We start from the raw sequence: 20,671 nt of genomic DNA, 5'->3' as shown, positions 1-20,671 counted from the left end.
TAATATAAGTTGTCTGTTTCAACTCTGGAGAGTAGTGAAGCCTACTTCTTAGGGACCAGAAGTAATAAGGACACTTAACCATATTCTTCCTTACTAAAGAAATTCAATGCCAATGTCTTTATTATTTCAAGAATGGAAATATATATATACTCTCAGGATTAGAAAAGGCACTTTTTCATATGAAACAAGTTTCTCCCTGAAACACTAGCTTCTGTAGGCTTATGTTTTTTTACCTCTAGCTATAAAAATCTCTGTAATTTGTTTTAATAATTTTACCCTAACACATGTTATAGTTAATATTACAAATAAAAAATGCTTTTTAGGTGCTCTTAGATATTGGTGAAACTTGACCAAATATTAGAGCTTCATATTTGTGAGTTTTAAATTATAACAAGAATGATCAGAATTTATAATCTGGTATCCATTTGATAGCTCTTAGGCATTGGGTGGGGTTAAGTTTTAAAATTTTCATCCCCCAATATTCGATCCAATGAAAGTGGATTGATAATTACATTGCTTTACCATTTGTGACATTTCAAAATAATCTCTTCTAGCCCAGGAAAAAGTTATTAAATAATGTAGTAAGTCACATTTTTTGAATAAAGCCCTTTCTTCCCCTTCTTTTCACCCCCAGTTTAGTAACTTAGGGGCACACAGTTTGTTCTTTCTGTGGGAAAGCAGCATGGCCAGCCTAGTGGTGACATTCCCAAGGCACAGGCTGGGAGTACCATCTCTGTGGTGGTGTCCTTGTCTGGGTTCCCAGTGGGGGCTGATCCTTAAGGTCCAACAAGCAGATTGACACATTGTTTACTTATTTTCTTTGGCAGCTTGTGGCCTCCCAAGAAAAGTTTCCTTCTCAGTGAAGATGGCTTTCTTGAGAGGTCAGCCTCAGTAGACAAAGTCTACTAAGTGGTTTATTTTATTACAAATTTTATTTAATTATTTCAGAATAATTTTTACTTATTTGTAGTTTAGCTTGTTCTTTGGAAATTTTACCTCCTGGATTCTCCAAATAACTTTATTATTCTCAGAACAATTGACTTCCAAGAGTAATTTTTAAATTCTATTAATCGTTAGAAATTGTCAGCTTAAGATGTTGATTTGCATACATTCAAAAATGATAGAGGGATTTCCAGTCACTTTGTGATCTCTTAAGCCAGTAGTCAGAAATGAACTGAATTGTGGAATTTTGGTTGTGCCTCGATTAGGATTTTTCAGGTTGAGCTATAGCCAAACACCAAATTAATTAAATAAAATATCAGGACCACATTTATTTTGGTCTTGGCTGGAATTAAATCAGTCCTTTTGAGTATAACATTTCAGCACATTAATAATATGTGTAAACTTATTCATAACTCATAACCTTCCTCTATAATTTTCAGAAACTTTGCTATACTACGGTCAGTTAAAATTTTTCTTTTTAAATAGGGCTCTCTCCTAGTTATTACAGAAGACAGCGCTGTAGAAATATGAACCTGTGTTTCTTGCACTCAGCTTTCATATCATCTGACTGGGTAACTAGAGTAACAAAAATTTCACTGTTTCAGATCTAAGAATGCCAATTTTTTTAATCTTTTATTTTTAAAAATACTTAAAAAAATAAAAATGAATACATGCTCATTGTAGAAAATTGAGGAGGAGAGACACACAACAAACCAACAGAATGAAAAAAAAAAAAACACCTAGAAATAATCATGATGACATTCTGGTATATTTTCTTCCTGTATTTAGCCTCTTTATCTTATGTGAGTATAATGCTATAGCCAGAATTTTAGATTGCTTTTTTCCTTAATAGTTGTGAGAACTTTTTCTAAGTTATTTAAACTGTGAAAACCGACTTCACTAGTTAAATAAGTCATCAGGTTGATATACCATAATTTACCCAACGTTATTGTTATTACAGAACTTTAAGGTTATATTTCAGTTATAGTGCTATAATTAACACTCTTAGACCTCTTTGGGCACAGAAATATTGTGTGAGGAAGGAACTCCAAATGCAGAATTATAAGTCTCTAGAATTTCACTTGGCTGTCTGTGACATAATTTGGGGAATTTTTTTCTTTTTTCTTTTTCCTAGTAGGCTCCACACTTGAACATGAGGCTTGAACTCATGACCCTGGGATCAGAACCTGAGCTGAGATCAAGAGTCAGATGCTTAACTGACCGAACCACCGACGAACCCCATGATTTTGATTAAAACAAAAAGTTTAAAAATCAGAATTTCTCATATTGTCAGATTGCCCTGGACAAAGGTTATGTCCATTTGTAACCTATATGGTATTAAGTACTTTTTAAAAAATGTTATCAGCAGTTCTTTGATTCCTAAGGGAAAATGTATTTTGTTTGTTTACAGTTGGACCCCATGCATTTTATTTTGTTTTTTTTTTTTCATTTTCTCCATCTTTTTATTTTGAAAAACTTCAAACCTGTAGATAAGATAGCAATTTGGTCATATCTGCTTTATCTCCCCCTCATTCTGCATGTGCACACACACAAACAAGTGTGCACATACATGTGCATATCCTTTCATAACATATACATATATCAATGCGTGTATGTTTATATTCTTCATTGTAGGATATTTATGATATGGGTATGCTATCATGTTCAGGCCATAGTTAAATTTCTCCAAATGTCCCAGTTAATGTCTCTTAGTTTTTTATTTTTATTTTTTGACCCAAGATCCAGTAAAAATCATGCATTTTGTTACGATGGCTCTTCAGTGCTCTTTCATCTAGAAGAGTTCCCCAGCCTGTTTTTATTTTTCATAACATGGACGAGTTTTGAAGAGCTCAGGCCAGTTGTTGTTTTGCAGGGTCCTTTACTGTGGTTTTATCTGTCACATGGTAAGATTCAGAGTAAGTGCTTTCGGTGGGAGTACAACATAGGTGATGTGTTCTCAGCATTTCATGTCAAGAGGCATGTGACGTCAGTATGTTCCAGTATTACTGATGTTTTGTTAGATGAGCTAGTTAAATGGTGACCTCCACTCTCTCCGCTATAGCTTCCCCCTTGGTGATTAATAAGCGCTCAGCGGGTCATGTCGTGCAAGGATGTCATTTATCCAACGTACACATTGTCAAAGCAGCACTAGAGTTAACTTTGAAAAGTTTAATTGGTTCTTATTTTGTGAATTGTATGCTTTACTTACTGATTTATCAGTATACTTTTATTATGATTATTATTTATTTGTAATACTTAGTGAACCGTTAGTTGTTAGATACTAGATGCTATTCTAAAATTTTCATAAGAGCTCTGTGAAACCCATGTATGATTTTCCCCCTTGATTACACAGAAGAAATGGACACCTAAACAGATTAATTCTGGGTTTTGTTTTTGCAAATATTTGCCCCAGTTTGTTGTGTACTTCTTCATATAGGTCTGTTTTTCTATGCTAGGGCTTTACATTTTTCCATAGTAATAGCTATCAATTTATTCTTTTATAGTTTCCCCCTTTGGCATCTTACTTAGAAGTGTGAGATATTTACTCCATTAGGAATGAGTTTTGCTCAAATGACACTCATCAGTAAAAAGGGTTGCCAGATTTTGCATAAATGTGTCCCAAATACTATATTGAATGTACTAATACTAAAAAATGATATGTTGCTTATTTGAAATTCAGTTTTACCTGGATGTTCTGTATTTTTATTTGCTTTTTCTCCATAACGCTCTACAGACTTGGTGTATTTTCAGTTTTTGGTTTAGTATTTATATTCTTTTAGTGGAATGTAACTCTGTGAAGTCAGGACTTTTTTCTTTTTAATTGAGATTTAACATACATACAGAAAAGCGCGTGTGACATAAATGTACATCTCAACAAATTATCTTAAAGTGAATGTACCCATATAACCACCATCCAGGATGGCAGAGGCTTCTATTCTAAATATATTTTCAGTGCCTAACATAGTGCCTCACACATAGTGGGTGGTCAGCACATATTTGTATGAGTGCATCAGTGTTGTAACTGATGAGCTAGGTATTTAAGCTACTTTTGTCCAAATAACTAGCCAGAGGATTTATTGATTATTTATTGTTTGGTTGTTATCCCCTTGAAAAGCATAATTGTTTTTAAAGATTTTATTTACTTGAGAGAGAGCATGAGTAGGGGGGGAGGAGCAAAGGAAGAGGGAGAAGTAGACTCCCCACTGAGCAGGGAGCCTGACATGGGGCTCAATCCCAGGACCCCAGGCTCATGACCTGAGCCAAAGGCAGATACTGAAAAAACTGAGCCACCCAGATACCACAAAAAGCATAATTTTTAACGAATATGAGTAGCATATTACTTACCTATTCCCCTACTGTGTAGCATTTAGGAGGTTTGTTTATAGTTTTGTGGTGGGTTTTTTTTTTTTTTTTTTTTTTTTAAGGTAATCTCTACACCTAGTATGGGACTCAAACCTATAACCCTGAGATCAAGAGTGGCATGCCCTATGGAATGAGTCAGAAAGGTGCCCCTATGGTTTTTTTAAATGTATGTATGCGCATTGTGATCTCCAAACATCTTGTGCATAAAAAAAATCAGTCTGCATTACAGATTGTTTTTACAGACTGGTTTTTCTAAAAGAATTACTAGGTCAAAGGATATGAGTGTCTCTGATCCCCTTCTCATTTAGACAGAACACTCACTGTCAGTCTTTGGACTGTCTGCTGAAGAGGGCACACAGAAAGAACTGACCCCATGGCCCTGTGTTCCCTGCTTCCAAGAAAAGTGAGAGTAGGTGGCCAGTATGTGACAGCTTCATCGACATCATTCTCCTTGGTTGGTAGAGTGACTGAATGCCTAGGATTGGAACGCCTTTCCTCTCATTATATAAGCTACCAGACTTTGGGCAATTCGGTCAACAGATTTCAGTTTTCCCCTCTGTACCATGAGGGTAGCACCAGTGCTGTGCACCATGTGGATATCGTCTCAGCAAGTGCTAACTGCTGCTCTGCCCATGGCTCTGCTGCGCAAAGCCCTCCCAGGCTCTGGTCCAGACCAGTCTGATGAACTGACTGATGCTTGGGGACCCTCACCTGGGCCCAGAAGTACTTGTCAAGTCAATGAGGGCCAGCGTGTGAGCTTGCAGGACAGGATTCCCACCTTCCCATCATATCCACACATATGTGGATTAGAATCCCTTTTGGACAGATTTATTTGAACTGTGAGAGCATACCCTCACAGCGTGGGCTGCCCTGGCCTTTCCTTGCTTGTCCATGATACATCCATTTCTGGCACCTTTGCTGGAAAAATAGATATCACATTACCAGTCAGCTCTTTCCAGGACTGCTTCTAACTATAGAGAACTCCTTACAGCTCTGTGAGTGTCATTTATGAATCTAGAGTACAAATTGTCTTGTGTAAACTACTCTATGTGTACATTACATTCGCCTCCTTGCTGCCAAGGAGAGAAAGTGGGGGTTTCTTCTTCCTTCTGATACTGTCACTCTCCCAGAAAAGAGAATTGGTCATTCATTCAGCTAATATTTATTACTAAGGGCCTGTGGGGAGAACATTATTCTTAAACTTCTAAGCTTCACCGAATACCCCTAACACAAAAGGAGAGCGGATAGGAACACTCAAGGGCATTGGGAGCAAGGACGAGGGGAGGAAGGAGAGACAAAGGAAGGAGTTGGAATTTCTGTGCAGTCTCCTGTTTTATTTTAAACCAGTCTCAAAAATTTTAAAAATTCCACTCTATAACACATCTCTTTTATTTTAATATTAAGATGTTTTAAATTATCCGATTAATTATTTAACTTTTCCTCCCCGATCTCCAGTAAAATACATGCTCTGTAGGAAGTTCAGCCCTGATTATTCAGTGGCTTGTCATAATTGCAGGCACAGGGCTGTTCGGAAGCAGAGGGAAATAGCCATGTTAGATGTTGTCTCCTGGAGAAATGTCACTGGTGGTGTAAGATGACTAAAACACGCTCCTTGTCTTCTGAGAACTGGCCTGGCTGCGTGTGATCACAGGACAGGCACAAGGTGTGGATTGTTCAGTCACTAGGTTCCAGTCGCAGTTGCATCATGCCATTTTTAAGCTTGAGTGAATTCAAATCTACTCATTTGGAGGAGTTACTCTTTTGGTGGCAAGACTGGTTCTGCTTGTCACTCCAGTCAGTGTAAGTGTACATCCAAGTGAGTCGGAGATGAAATGGGAGATATGGGTGTGCTTTTGGCCCTGTGAGTATCAGCCCTCCCATATCTGCCCATGGTGAACCTCCTGCCACCTGGAAACTGGGTGCATGCACGTGTGTGTGTGTTGAATAGCATGGGCCTCGTGGACCAGCCGCCTTCTGCCTCTGGTGTGCAAGAGGAGAAGGAACGCAGAGTGTTCCAGCGCTAGTGGGAGTAACAGGCACGAGGGATGCCAGTGTGGCACCTCCAGAGGGCATTTTCAAGGGTGATTTTGGCTAATGCAATTTTTACCTTTAGTCTCCCCACACACGTGCACACTGTTGCAACTCCCTGGTGCTGGTTGCTTGCCCTGCAGGGAATGTGGAAAACACCTCAGCCCAAAGATAAGAAAACAGTGGTCCAGAGAGGTGAGGTGGCAATCCCTCAGTCCAGCAAGAACTGTGCAAGCCCAGCATGCATATGCATTCCACTGGACCACTCGGCTCCTACGGTTTTATTAAAATCTTTCAACTCATGAAGCAGTCACACTCTTTTTTTTTTTTTTTTTTTGTCCTTAAATTATCTAAACAGCATTTAGTCAAGGCTTCCAGGGAACCAAGGACAGGGTCGGCCTGAGCTCTCTTTGGCAGTAGCAATGAATTCCAGCTGCACCCTGGCTGGAGTTGGGAGAAAGAACATGCCCTGATCAGTGTGTGTTTTGCTCCATGCCTGTGACTTTCAGGCTACATTCAGGTAGCTGCTCCTCACACATTCCCCGGGGAGCATGTTTGTGGGGGGGAGCACGTGCAGGGAGAGGTAACCAGCTATGACCTGGGGAGAGCACACCATGTAGCATTCCAGCCAGGCCTGTGAGGATTCTCGTTGCTACTGCTTTCATAAAATGTGGCATGATAGTTGGTGGGGATTTTTTTTCCTACCTACTCTACCAAGAAGCCCTCTCTCAGCTCTTGGCTGACCGGTCGCTAAGGGCGGAGTAGGAGCTAAACTTGGTTCTGCAAGCCAACTTTAGTTTTCATGCCTCTGCCTGCATTGTAACATTCTCTGTCTCCTCTGTTCTCTTTTGTGTATCATTTAAAAGTAGAAGCTGGACAGTTTGCCTCCTAAATCAAGTCCTGAGGGGAATTAGTTACTGAAAACATGTTCTTTTATTTTTTTTTTTTTTGTTGTTTTTTAATAGTAGTCAACATTACTTCATTTGTGATTCAGGCCTGTGGACTGTTTGAGTATGCTGTAGAGCAGCAGTCTGGAGCCGTGCACCTCCTTGCTGTGGATTTGTTTTTGGCGAATCCATTTGTAGCCTTAGAAGCAAGCCTGGCTTGTTCTACTGTGGATGAAGGCCTCTGGCTGCTGCCCCAACCTGGCATGGGGCACTGTCTGTGAGCTTGCTGGGAAAATGTGCTTTGTGGAGCTTTACACCTGGGTCCCAAGGAAGTTACTATCACACAATTCTGTTTTTCTTCATTAAAATTCTAATGTAATTCTATGCAAAGCCAGGGTAAGTAAATTCAATCAGTACACAAACATACTTGAGTTTATATGCTTAAATTGAGACGTCTTGTATTAGAGGCATTAGTTGTGGGACTTCAGAGTTATAAAGGGTATTGGGGCACCTGGGTGGGAGGTAAGTGTCCACCTTTGGCTCAGGTCATGATCTCAGGGTCCTAGGATTTTTTTTTTTTTTAAGATTTTATTTATTTATTCAGGAGAGACACAGGCAGAGAGAGAAGCAGGCTCCCTCAGGGAGCCCGATGTGAGACTTGATCCCTGAACTCCAGTATCCCGCCCTGAGCCAAAGGCAGAGCTCAGCCGCTGAGCCATCCAGGTGTCCCAGGGTCCTAGGATTGAGCCCCCCATGGAGCTCATGCTCAGCAGGGAATCTGCTGCTTTTTCTCCCTCTGCCCCTCCCCCTTGCTCGTGCCTGCCCTCTCAAAATCTTTAAAAAAAAAAAAAAAAAAAGTGATATTTTTCTAAGGAAAATTAAACATAGGGTACTTTTTATTTTTTAAATATTTCATTTTTTTGTTTTAGAGAGAGAGCACATACACGAGCAGGGGGAGGAGTAGAACGGGAAGGATAGGGAGGGGTAAAGAATCTCCAGCCGACTCGGAGGAGCGCGGAGCCCGATGTGGGGCTCAATCTCAAAATCCTGAGATCACAACCTGAGCTGAAACCAAGAGTGGGGCTCTTTATGGACTAAGCCACCTAGGTGCCCTTAGGGTACTTTTTATTTTTTTAAAAATTTTATTTATTTATTTTTTAAGATTTTATTTATTCATTTATGAGAGACAGAGAGAGAGAGGCAGAGACACAGGCAAAAGGGAGACTGCAGGGAGCCTGATGCGGGACTCAGTCCCTGGACCCTGGGATCATGACCTGAGCCAAAGGTAGACACTCAACCATTGAGCCATCCAGGTGCCCACCTTAGGGTACTTTTTAAAATTCATGGATGCTATATACAAAGCATTCCATGTTATATACCAATATATGACTTTGAAAAGTTGTTTTTCATTTTCTTAATTTTGTTGAGTATTTTATATCGTAGGGTCATTGGGAATTTTAAAATAAAACGTTAAGAACATTCTAAAATACTGCAGTGAGGTCATGACACCTGCCATTTACTAATTTTCTCACATAAAAAGTTTTATGATTTATTAGGTAGTTACTTCATTAATTTTTTTTCTTTCTATTCACATAAATATTTTTAAATGTAAGACTTGACTCCCTTATCTAACCAGTTGGATTTGGGATTGGATGTACAGATAGGAAGATCCACATTCCTTTTTCCTCAGGATGTAGAAACAAAAAGAATATTTAGAACAACGTAGAGATATTAACAACTCGAGTCGGGAAAGCTTAGCAATGCCAGTATCACTTAAAAAAAAAAAAATCTTCCTTTTTCTCCTGCTAGCAGAAAATTTCACAGGTTTTTAAAGTGTTCCAGAGCAGTGAAGAACTTGTTACTTCTCTGGATTTGGGGAGGTGCCACCTTCTAAAAGCACTTACCAGATTGGAAAACCTGCTCTGGCTCTCCGGCAGGCACAGTCTCTCCGCCCCCCTCTTCTCCCTGTCCTTCTGTCCCTCTGTCCTCCTTTCTCCTTTCTTTCCTTCTCCTGCTTGCTCTCCTGTGTATAGATGGATTTGCTTAACTCAAGAGGAATGTCACCGAGTCTGCTTCAGCACCTTTTGGCAGCTTAATGTGCCTTTGTTAGACCCGAACACTGCCTCTTCTGACCAGTAAACAAAGAGGGGGATAGTCCCCCTAAAATCGTGAGGTCTGTAGGGAAGTAGTCTGGTAGCACACAGGGAGAAAAATGATGCAGGCATAGAATGACTGTGTTAAGTGGGAGTTTAAAATGAAAAGATGCAGTTTCATGTTGCCCTTTCAAGATGTTTGGTAATCCATAGGGTTTTGGTGTGGAGCATACAGGTGGGACCTGCCAGTGATGTAAATTAGTCGTCGGGCACGTCTCAGCAGAGTAAAATTGATGTGAAAAATGAGTCTTAACTTTAGTTATTTACTTCTCCTTTGGAGTAGTGTATGATTCTTTTTGGACACTTCTTTTATGAAGTCAAACATTGCCATTTATAACAAATGCATTTCATCATCCCAAGGCAACCTCTACCTAAAGAGCAGATTTCATTCCTTTTGTTATGAACTGATTCTGTCTCCACAAAGGGTAATTGCAGAGCCAGGAGGTCTCCATGTTACTTGAGGTCATGTTGGCATTTTTTCCAAAGCTTTCTGGTGGTGACAAATCCCATGTGGGGTGTCCTGGGCACACTGAAGAGGCGAGTGGATTTCAGAATGTTCCGTATCTTTAGGTGTATGACAGGGGTGGAGAGTGGAGGAGATGAAAGGTAGAGCTTGGGAGAGGGTTCTGGGTCACAGGGTAGCATCATGGTGCCATCTTGAGAGTATGGAATGGGGCCACACTGGGCAGGCAATGGTTAAAGGGAACCATACACAGAGTTGTCAGGGTTTCTATGGAATTGCTGTGACTCCTTTACCCCTTACTGGATTGGGAGAGGCTGCTTTTGGTGGCTGACACCCTCCCTCCCAGGGGGAGATGACTCACCTTGCAGGTGAGATAGCTCCATCCTGCCTGGCTGATAAGGGCCTGTCATTCTTCTCTCTCCCCAGGTCCCCTCCTTCCCCCCTGGTTTCACTTGGTTAATGAATAAGCTGAGTCATGAGGTGTAAGTAAATTCCTTTATCAAATGAAAACCACATCAAAACATCCAGCAGAGACATTTAATGAAACTGTAAATATTGCAGCACAGCATTACCCATATCTGGTTGGCTTCTAAACAAACAGACTTTATAAGCTTTTCACTGTTGAAAGCTTTAAATCTGAAAATGTAGCCATTCAGTCAGGCTTTTTTGCAAACATGGCTATGGGAAGTAGAGAAAAGATGGGGTGCTTATGCTTTATCACAATAGCACTAATATTGTGGCAGATTTAATGCTTCATAAACAGCTCAACAAGCAGCCAGAAATATTGTCTTGGTTCATATGGTCTACATTTTTATTGGGCTCATATCGATATCTGGCTTCCAAAGTGTCGTTAGCGAGAACTAGTCCAGATTAAAGAACCCACTTCACTCTGTGGACCCGGCCTCTACCTCTAGCCAGCAGTTCAGTTACACGCAGCCTCTGGTTGGTGAATAGGTTGTGTCCCCAAAGTTCTTTTGTTGATTAACCTTTTAGAACACAAAGCGCATTGTCCCGCAGAAATGCCATTTTGAATGGTGGGTGTCAATGAGCCGTGGCGTGTTTCAGACTTCGGGTCAGGGCCCATTAGTGGGTCAGGAAATCAATGCTGGTTGACACCAGTATGAAAAAAGAAAGCAGAAAGAAACAGAACAGAAGACATCAGAGTGGGTTGCATGTAGTAAAGATGGGTATTGTTTGGTGGTGGTGGCTCTTGCAGCTTCAAACCTGTTGCACACTGTACGCTGCCATTGGAGCCCAAAAGGTCTCCCTCGGGAGTGTTGTGCCTGTAGTGGCTTCGATACGGCCTTTTCCACTGTCTAGCACTGTGACGTCAGGCAGGTGACTTGTCTCAGGCTCCGTTTTGTCATATTCATAATGGGCCTGTTTTGTGGAGGATTAGAGAGGAAAGAGCATGTGTGAGAGAACATGAATATGTTATTACAGAGTATAGGATAACATATTAGGGCGAGAGCTAATCTTGCACTTTGGTCAGGGTAACTGTGCTATAAACTGTGATTATCTTTTTACTTGTACTCATTTGTGAGAGTATATGGACAGACCTTAAAGATCCTGCTACATAATAGCGTAATTAAGGCCCAGACTGGTCTTCCCTAGAGTAGAATTTGTTCAGTATTCTTGACGTTTAGGACCTGCCGTTCCAGATCGGCTGTTTCGCAGAATCTAGGAGATCTTTGATTTTACTTTAAATTATTCCCATGTAGTTGAGACATCAATCTTGATCCTCTCCCTGGAAGTATGAAGAGCGGTATAAATGACTGAGGTCTTTCAGCTGTCTGTCAGGTTCATGGAGACTAGTGAGTGTGGGATTGCTTCCCAATTCCTATTTTTGGTTGTGCGTTTTTGTCTTAAGTAAAACAGGGAGCATTCTCTCTCTCTCTTTCTCCCCCCCCCCCCCCCCCAACTCTTCTAAACTTTGTTGCAAATCTTTTTGCTCCTGTTTGGCTCCATCCTAAAATTCCTTCTTAACTTCTGCGTATCACACCACCATCTTTTAAAGAGCTTTGTCAGCCCTTGAGACCCTCTTTTTTTTGTTTGTTTGGCTTAGGGTTAGAGCAGCTGCTTTGTCGATGGCCTTGAGGGGTAGGTTAAAATAGTCAGAAGCATGGCATCAAAGTCAGGGAGGCCTGTAAAAATAGGATTGCCTGCCCATTTCGTGGGGGTTGTTTTGGGGAGAAGCAGCACAGGCATGCCAGTAACACTTAGCACAGAAGGCTGCTCTGTCTGGCTGGGTTCTCATCAGTAGCTGGCTCTGTGGCCTGATCTCCCCACAGCACCGCCCCCCCGCCCTCCCAGCCTCCAACCCCAGGGCTCTTAGGAAGAGCCAGTCCCTCTGCCCAGGGAACAGCCCCCTTCCAGGGGCAGCTTCCTATCCCCAGATTCATAAAGCTCCGCGCCCGCACCTGTCTTCTCTCAGAAGTGTTCTGGGCCCCTCTCGTCTCTGGGACCTTGTGCCTCCCCTTAGCCCTGTGCCCACACAGTGACTTCTTCCCAGCAGTGTGGAAACCTGCTCAGTCCCTCCCATCTTTTCAAAAAACTCCCAAGATCCCAGTTTGCTTTTGCTCCTGATAATGTCTTTCCGTCTGCGGAGTCAGATGCTCTGCCTGTGTCACCCGTGCCGTCCCTGCTCCCTGTTGCCTAGTGGTGGTCTCACACCACTGAACCATGCTTGCTAGGGGCCCTGTGACTTCTGTGCCATAAAGCCAGCCGACTCTCCCTTCCACCTCCCCGTCACTCAGTACATCGGCCTGTTCCTTCTCCTTGGGTCCCACAGTGCCGTACTTTCTAGGTTCTTCCCTCTCCTCCTCAGCCTACGGCTTCCCAGGCCTTGCCTACTCTCCCCCATGTGTATGGTGATTAAATGTTGGCATTCCTTGGCGTTCTACTAGGACTTCCCTTACTCTGGGTTGTCTCCATTCCTGTTCCTGTTCTTTCCCCTTCAGGGATAGAGGTCTTGTAGAAACACACGTCAGATTGTGTTCTCCCCCTGACTAAACACCCCGCGGTGGCTCCTACCACACACCGCACAGCCACAGGCCTTCAGTGCTGTGCCTTCCATTGTAGCTTCACTGCAGGCTCCTCCGCCATGTTGGCCTACTTCCTCAATAGGGCTGCGCTTCCTCAGAGATTGGCTACTTCATGTTCCTTCTGGTGGGAACACAGTCCCCACCCCCAGTACTCTCTCAGTCTTCAAGTCTCAGGAAAGACTCCACTGTCTTTTCTTCAGGGAACCCTCCCTGCATCCTGGGCTTGACCAGCACCACGTGGAGCCCCCAGAGTGCTTCTCCATTTCCAACCCTCGGCACACGTGCGACGCTCTGTGCACTGTCCCTCTCCCGGCAGACACAGTGCCTGTGTCTCTCACTTAGCCTCCCAGCCCCAATTGCCGAGGCTTAGAAGATGGTGTGTTTGTTCCTGAATGAATGGATAGATGAGTGAATGAACAGATGAGAATTTAATACATCAGTGTCAGTATTCATAAACCAACGGATGGACGAAGAAGCAACCAAGTGAGATCTAAGTACCTTTGTTTGTAAAGCAGTTAGCCTCGTTCTTATATATAGTAAGTACTCAGTAAATGGTAGCTTTATTTACTTCTCATCAACTTCTCAGCCAGGAACTATGAAAAGAAAAAGAACAAAAGCACCACCAGGCTGGTTAATGGAAGCAGTGTTCTAGTGATGTCATTCATTCTACGTTATGGCGGTTGGCCAAGGCCTTGGGGGGACTTAAAGAGCCTCATTAGCAGCCTCTCCCACCCTAGCCCCTTTTGCTAGTTCCTATTTGTCCTCCCCTCTCCTTCCTTCCCTCTTCCCCGTGTTAAAAGCATCATGTCTCAATCCTGGCCTACCTGGTGCTCGCTACCAGTCTCTTCCCTTCCTTTTTCTCCTCTAGACTGTGGGCCTCTTCAGGGCGGAGAATGTTCCATTTCTTCCACCATACCTCAGTGCCTGCACATAACCGAGCGCCAGTGTTTGTGGAACGAATGATTGAGATGAATGTCTGTAAAGCTGCCTGTGGTGTCGTCAGCAGAGTTAGTGAAAACAGTTTGACATGCTTTGGCCTCAGTACAGTTTTGAAAAATGATACTTAAAGACTCCTTGATTTTATACTTGTTGAGTACGGTTGATGTACTGGTTCCTGGATTTTCCATTTTCTCCCCACGCTTCTGCATGGGAAAGGTTATGCTAGATTGCATCCTCATTCTACATGACAGCAGGGCTCCACGAGCCCTCGCAGACTCAGGCTATGTGAGGCCCTGCTCCCTTTGGGCACACCAAGGCACAGTGAGTTCTAGCTCACCAATCCTGTGTCAACTGCAGAACGTCTTCTGTTGGCTGAGGCACAGTTCTTTTTGTCTTAACTGTGGGTTTTGTGATTTAACAGCAGTAGCTTAGTTAACTAGGCACTTGCTCTTTGCTGGGCCCTGTGCTAAAAGCTTGGCACACACACTGTCCACTCTTCCTAGCAGCCTTAGAAAGCAAATACATGAGCCCATTTTATGGATACAGAAACAGAGTCGGGGAGGCAGATGACTGGCCTCAGGCCAGTTAAGATTTGGGTAGGATTTGAACCCAGGCCTCTGTGGCCTTGGAATCTGTGATTTTCCCATGTGACTTTGCTGCCTCTTTCTTGGCATAGATTTTAAGTAAATGTCAACCTTTAGCCAGTTGGTAGAGAGTGTTTTCCTTGTCACATCCTCAGCCTTTGTTAGAGAACTGGGAGGTGGAATGAGGGTGGGAGCAGTGGGCAGAGCAAGTGCCTGTCTTTAATCGCGGAGGTGATGTGAAGGGAACACACAGTGATGGGTGTGACCTTCAGGTGGTGGGGCCAGTCGCATGTGCTTCCTCCTCTCAGCCTTGTCAGCACGCAGGGGTGCGGCCACCTGCCCTCCCAGTGATGCGGAGCTGATGAGGGGGCCTCGGGGATGCTCAGCATCTCTGACGCACGGCCGCTGGGCCAGCTTCCGTGGGATCGCCTCCCCTCTGCCTCTTCCTTCATTTTTTCTGACTGTCCCCTTCACAGGCCTGGAGCTTTTTCATTTTCATGCTTTCAGTCTCAATGCTTTTAAAAAATAATTACCCTCAGGGTACCTGGCTGGCTCAGTCAGTGAGCCTGTGACTCTTGCCCTCAGGGTTGTGGGTTCCATCCCCCATTGGGTGTAGAGCTTATTTAATTTTTACAAAATCTTTAAAAAATAATTACTGTCTGTTAGAGAAGTACCTGCTGCATAAAAGAGCAAGGGACCAGGGTCCTGAGTCCTCACCGGGTGCGAGGCAAGCCAGCCAACTTCCCGAGTCTCCGCTGTTGGTGGCTCTTGCTTTCCTTTCCCAGTGTCGCTGTGAGGCTCCGTCATGGTGACACCCGGTATTTGTCCCTGCCCCTAGGAGCCTGTCTTTAGCGCCAGAGCTCGCTCCTCACTTGCCATCCAGGGCCCTCATGCACCAGATCAGGCTTCAGCATAGACTTCTTAACTGAAGTTTTTGAATTTGCTCTGTTGGGTATGCACAGGCTGCCAACAGATAAAAAAAGCTGTACCTTATCCTCCCCTCTTTCCTGCCATAATCTTAGATGAACCTCCTACAAAAGAACTGTGGTGGATCCTGGCGCTACAGACATGGCCAGGGTGTGGGCCCAACCCTCAGAGAGCATGGGCCTGTTGGGTAAACGTGGGGAACGGGGGCATTGAGAAAGGACTGGCTCAGGAGGAGAAGGGGGGACGGCAGAGGGTAGAGCGGAGGGCGCTGCTGCTCAGCCTGGCTGGCTCGCTCTGACCTGTTTGGGGCAGCAGCCCTATTGCAGTGTGTGCCTGTTCGAGGCCCTGTTCTGTACACACCTTAGTCCCTGCTTCTTCTCTCCAATTGATTGAGGGGGCGTCCAGTCATGCACATGGGAAAATATTTCTAGTGACCATTAGGGCTGAGTGTGTTTTGTTTCTGTTTGAACTCCTTTCTTTAAAGATTTTAAAGCGCTTTCAGTAGAAGCTGAGATGAAAGCTGCCATTCTCTATCTGATAAAAGTGAAGAAGCGGTCAATCTGTTATCAACCCAACCTGATCAAAGTAATATGGAACATGAGAAAACTTGTATTCAGTATGTTCATATTTATTTTTTTTTAATTTTTATTTTATTTATGATAGTCACACAGAGAGAGAGAGGCAGAGACACAGGCAGAGGGAGAAGCAGGCTCCATGCAACGGGAGCCCGACATGGGATTCGATCCCGGGTCTCTAGGATGGCGCCCTGGGCCAAAGGCAGGCGCCAAACCGCTGCGCCACCCAGGGATCCCAGTATGTTCATATTTAGATAAATAGTCAAACACAAAACAGCACTTGGCCTCACCCTGTTGTAGCTTGAAAACCACAGCACCCCGGCCAGGGCCCTGGCAGCACCCCGGCCAGGGCCCTGGGCTATCTTCAGGAGTGTCCGAAGGAGGCAGGGCTGAGTGTGAAAGCACCTAGTGGAGACAGGGAGTAGGGCTGCTTTGGCAGAGCTGGGAGAGGCTGCTCTCCACACACAGCCCTTCTGCCAGTGGGTTAACATACCAGGTTGTCACACAGAGATTCCTTCTGCTGGGTACACAGAACCGTTGTGGATAGACAGACTGATTCTCTTGAAGGCAGGTGTATATGGCTGCGTTAACTCTGGATGACGCCATTCAAGACCCTTTCAGGGCACGTGGTGTCAAGGAGAGAGCATAGGCTTTGTTTTAGATCCTAGCCAAACCCTCGTCACCTTGACCTTGGGCTCGTCCCTTCTTCTCGGCCTGTCTTTGCTTATGCAGTCAGCATAACGCTTACAGGATTCCCCCTGCCTGGCAGAGTAAGTAGCCAGTAAGTGCTTCGCCTTCCTCTAGCGACTGATGTAGGCATCAGACATTGAGACTTAGTGTGGCTGCCAGTGGCCTTTGCAGATGCTGCGCGCAGGGCCGATGGTGCGCCACTGTCTCGGCAGCCACTGTTCCCCACTGATCTCAGCCAGCGATGGCCATATGGCAAGGACGTGCCTTGCTTTCTGAGGAAGGTCCAAGACGTGGCACTGCTTGCTCGTTGACACCCTATAGGGGCACTGCCATGTCACTGAGGATATTGAACTTGGAGAGATTCTTACTTTGTCTTTCACACACCTTCTGTCTTAGACCGTGTGTACTGGAAATGGCCCTTAGAACTTGGCCAGGATAAACAACAGAAAACCTAAAGAATTTGTTTGTTTAAGACACCATGAATATCTGTAAAACCATCACTCAACCAAAGAACTAAACTATTGCTAATAAATTACATCTATCTGTTGGTCCTCCTTGTCCCATCCTCCTGATTCCCTGCCAGGGGCAACAGCTCTCCTGAAAGTTGTGATGATTATTTACTTGCTTTTTTATTCTCTCTCTCTCTCTCTTTCTCTCTCCCTCCCTCTCTCTCTCTCTCTCTCACACACACACACACACACACACACACACACACCCCTCCCTGGATATATTGCTGGTGTGATTGTTTGATTTTTGTCTTAGAATGTAGTAAAATGAGTGTCAAACTACAAATAACCTTCTGGGACTGGGGTTTCTCATTCGCCATTACATTCCTAAGATCCCCTCATTTTATTATGTGTTGCTACAGTTCATTTATGTTTACTGTTAGACGATATTCCATTGTGGGAATATAGCACAGTTCTTCCATTCACCTGCTGGCGAAGACTGGGATTGATTGCTTCTTTCCTTTTCTCTCTCTGCTAGTATAAACAATGTGTTCTTTTTAAAAAACAGTTCTTGGATTTACCTCATAAATGCCCATGTACTAGTATATATCTAGGAGTGGAATTGCTGGATCATAAGATGTGTGAATGATCAACACTACATGAGAAAAACTATTGTTTTCTCCCGTGGTTGTACCAATGGAGATCCCCTTGCTCTGCATCTTCCCAGCCAATGCTGTTAGCGGTCTTTCAGATTTTTGCCAGCAAAACAGACACAAAATGATATTGTTCTCATAATTTGTCTTTGCCTGAGCTTGAGCATCTCTTTACGTAATTACTGGCATTATACGCCTCCTTTTCTATGAAATGACTGTGCCTGCTCTTCTGTCTTTGCCCATTCTTTTGTTGTGCATTTTCTTCCTGATTTGTAGGCGTTTTTATGTATTCTGTTGCTGGTGCTTCACCAGTTCCATGCATTACAAATATCTTCTTCCAGCTTGTGGATTGTCTTCACTCTCTGAAGTCTCTACTGACGGACAGAAATTTTAATGTAATGTAGTCATACTAATTGACCTTTTTTTATTGCTTAACACTTTTCATATCTTCATAAATTCTTTCCTACTTCAAGCTCAGAAAGATATTCACTTATATTTTCTTTTCAAGTTTTCAGAGTTTGCTTTTGACATTTCAGTTCTTCATCCATCTGGAGTTGATTTTTCAGCATGGTGTGACTAAGAGTCCAATTTCATTTTTTTCCTATGGATAAACAATTTTTCCAACTTTTCCTTTTCCACATTCTCTGTCATGCTGTCTCTGTCAAAAATCAAAGTTTCACAGATGCGAAAGTCTGTTTCTAGATTCTTCTACACCATTGGTCAGTTTGTTGATCTCTGTACCATTACTACACCATCTTAATTATTCTGGCTTTCCAATAAGCTTTTATAGCTAACAAGGCATGTCACCTTCATTATTCTTCTTCAGAAATGTCTGGGCAGTTGTTGGACCATTTGTTCTTCTGTTTAACTTTTGGAGTTAACCTTTCCCCAGTTCCACAGAATAAATCAGGGTATCATTTCCATACAGCAGAGATACCCTCTTTGTTGTACAGCTGTTTCAGCAAATGTGTACAGTCATGTAACCACCACCACAGTGATGATACAGGATGGCTCCATCACCCCCATAATTCCTCATCCCCTTTGTGGTTGACCTCTTCCCCCAGTCCCTGACTAACCCTGCTCTGTTTTCTGTTGAGATTTTTTTTTAATTCCTTTTTAAATTTTTTCAATGTGTCATTAAAATGTAGAATTTGTTTTTACTGGAATTGCATTAAATGTATAGATCAGTTTAGGAAGGCATCTGTATCTTAAGTCATCTTGTCCATAATCATCATCTATCAAGTTAGTTGGAGAGACTTTGCCTGACAATAATGGAAACTTTTTAAGTTTTAGGGGAAAAAAAAATCTATACATTTTAAGTAATTCTTTAAAACTCCTAGTAAAGGACACATTTTAGAAGCCAAGTTCCAGTCTCAGTAAACACACAAATACATACAAAAATGTGGCAGAGGGCAACCCTGGTGGCTCAGCGGTTTAGTGCTGCCTTCAGCCCAGGGCGTGATCCTGGAGACCTGGGATCGAGTGCCACGTTGGGCTCCCTGCATGGAGCCTGCTCCTCCCTCTGCCTGTGTCTCTGCCTCTCTCTGTTTCTCATGAATAAATAAATAAAATCTTTAAAAAAAAATGTGGCAGACATGTGGCAGTAATATATATATACATATACATATGTATATATCGTAACCAAGACGCAATGTGTTGTGTCTTAGTTCCAAACTGGCTTTGTGGCCTACCTACAAGACTTCCAGCAAGCAGCCTAACTTTTCTGATCTCAGTAGCTGTATCTGTTTGGTGACTAGGGCATCCCTTCCTCACAGGGCCCTTGTGAAGATTAAATGCTGTTACGGGTGCAGGGTGTCAGGAGATGAGCAAATCTGGTGTAGGGACCCTGTGAGTGGGTGAGCCTATGTAAGGGGAGCTGCCCTCACTCACCTACTACCAGGAAGCAGGGAGGGCTGTCGGCATGTGCTCTTCCCTAGAGGCTCTAACCAAGTGGCACGATCGAAAGATGGCCTTGAATCATTTCCCTGACAAATTTGGAAAAGGCTAGTGTTACCAAGCAGCCTGCTACATGCTGCCTCTGACAGGCGAGCTGGAATCACTGGAGGACACAGCTGACAGCCAATTCATTTTGCTGATTCATCCATTCGAGGAGGGATGGCTTGGAGCCAGAGCTTGGCTTCTAGATTAAAGGCTGAGAGCTCCAGAGCTGCTGGGACGTGAAGGAATGCTGGTAAATGACTGCCATGTGAAGGCCAGCGGTGAAAAGTGGGTTGTTATTTGTTTCCCCTTTTAAGTGATCCTAATTCCACATGTGCTCGGATGAATTCCCCACCGTGGTTAGGGAGTTGTTTGTAACGTTTGTCCATGGGGCTGTGAGCTCAATTATTGGAAACAACCGGATACTGTTAAATAGATCATCTTGGCTCCTTTATGACCCTATCATCACCTTTGCTTTCATGGGGAATATTGACTCAAGCCTCCTCTTTTACTTGGGAGTCCAAGTGAAACTCGAGAGTGGGATTATTGCAGATGCCATCCCTTTGGGGCCTGCTTGCAGAATAAACCTGCTGGAATAAGGAATGGGACTTAACAAGGAAAATCCAGGAGATGCATATATGCCAACAATCAGGACCAAATAATGATGGTAGAGTCTGTGGGTTCTCATTATGGATCTCACTAATAGCCTAACCCGTATTAGTAAGATAGGCTTAGGCTTACAGAGAGATCACCCTGACATGCATTTTGCATGTGACAGGATAAGCTTAAGGGAGTGGAAATTTTGTTTTGACTTACCAAATATCTAACAAGTTCCTGGGACAGTGAACATTTGCCAGGTGGAAGCATGGATGGTTGGTTTGTTGGATATTTAAATGGCCCGGTAGTTAAATGAACAGAAAAAGTCAGAAATGTGGACCATTAAAAGCAGGAAAAATAGCTGCCCCAAGGAATAAGACTTTGAAGAAAGGATCCTATTTCCGTGGTTCTGTGCTAGGAGTGACTTTGGTCAGTCACACAT

General features: G+C 43.5%; 1 protein-coding gene and 1 long non-coding RNA gene across 3 annotated transcripts in view; both read left to right on the top strand.

Annotated features, from left to right (window-relative positions):
* Positions 1–20,671, top strand: part of PARN (poly(A)-specific ribonuclease) — a 155,413-nt gene that overhangs the window by 89,130 nt on the left and 45,612 nt on the right. The gene's annotated exons all lie outside the window — the stretch shown is intronic.
* LOC140638473 (uncharacterized) lies at positions 828–3,418 on the top strand. Its single transcript, XR_012035503.1, has 3 exons — positions 828–881; positions 1,429–1,514; positions 2,078–3,418. It is a non-coding gene; the product is annotated as an uncharacterized lncRNA (long non-coding RNA).

This window comes from Canis lupus, chromosome 8, assembly GCF_048164855.1.
Source record: "Canis lupus baileyi chromosome 8, mCanLup2.hap1, whole genome shotgun sequence".
Classification (NCBI taxonomy): domain Eukaryota; kingdom Metazoa; phylum Chordata; class Mammalia; order Carnivora; family Canidae; genus Canis; species Canis lupus.
This window is presented reverse-complemented; position numbering and strand designations above follow the sequence as displayed.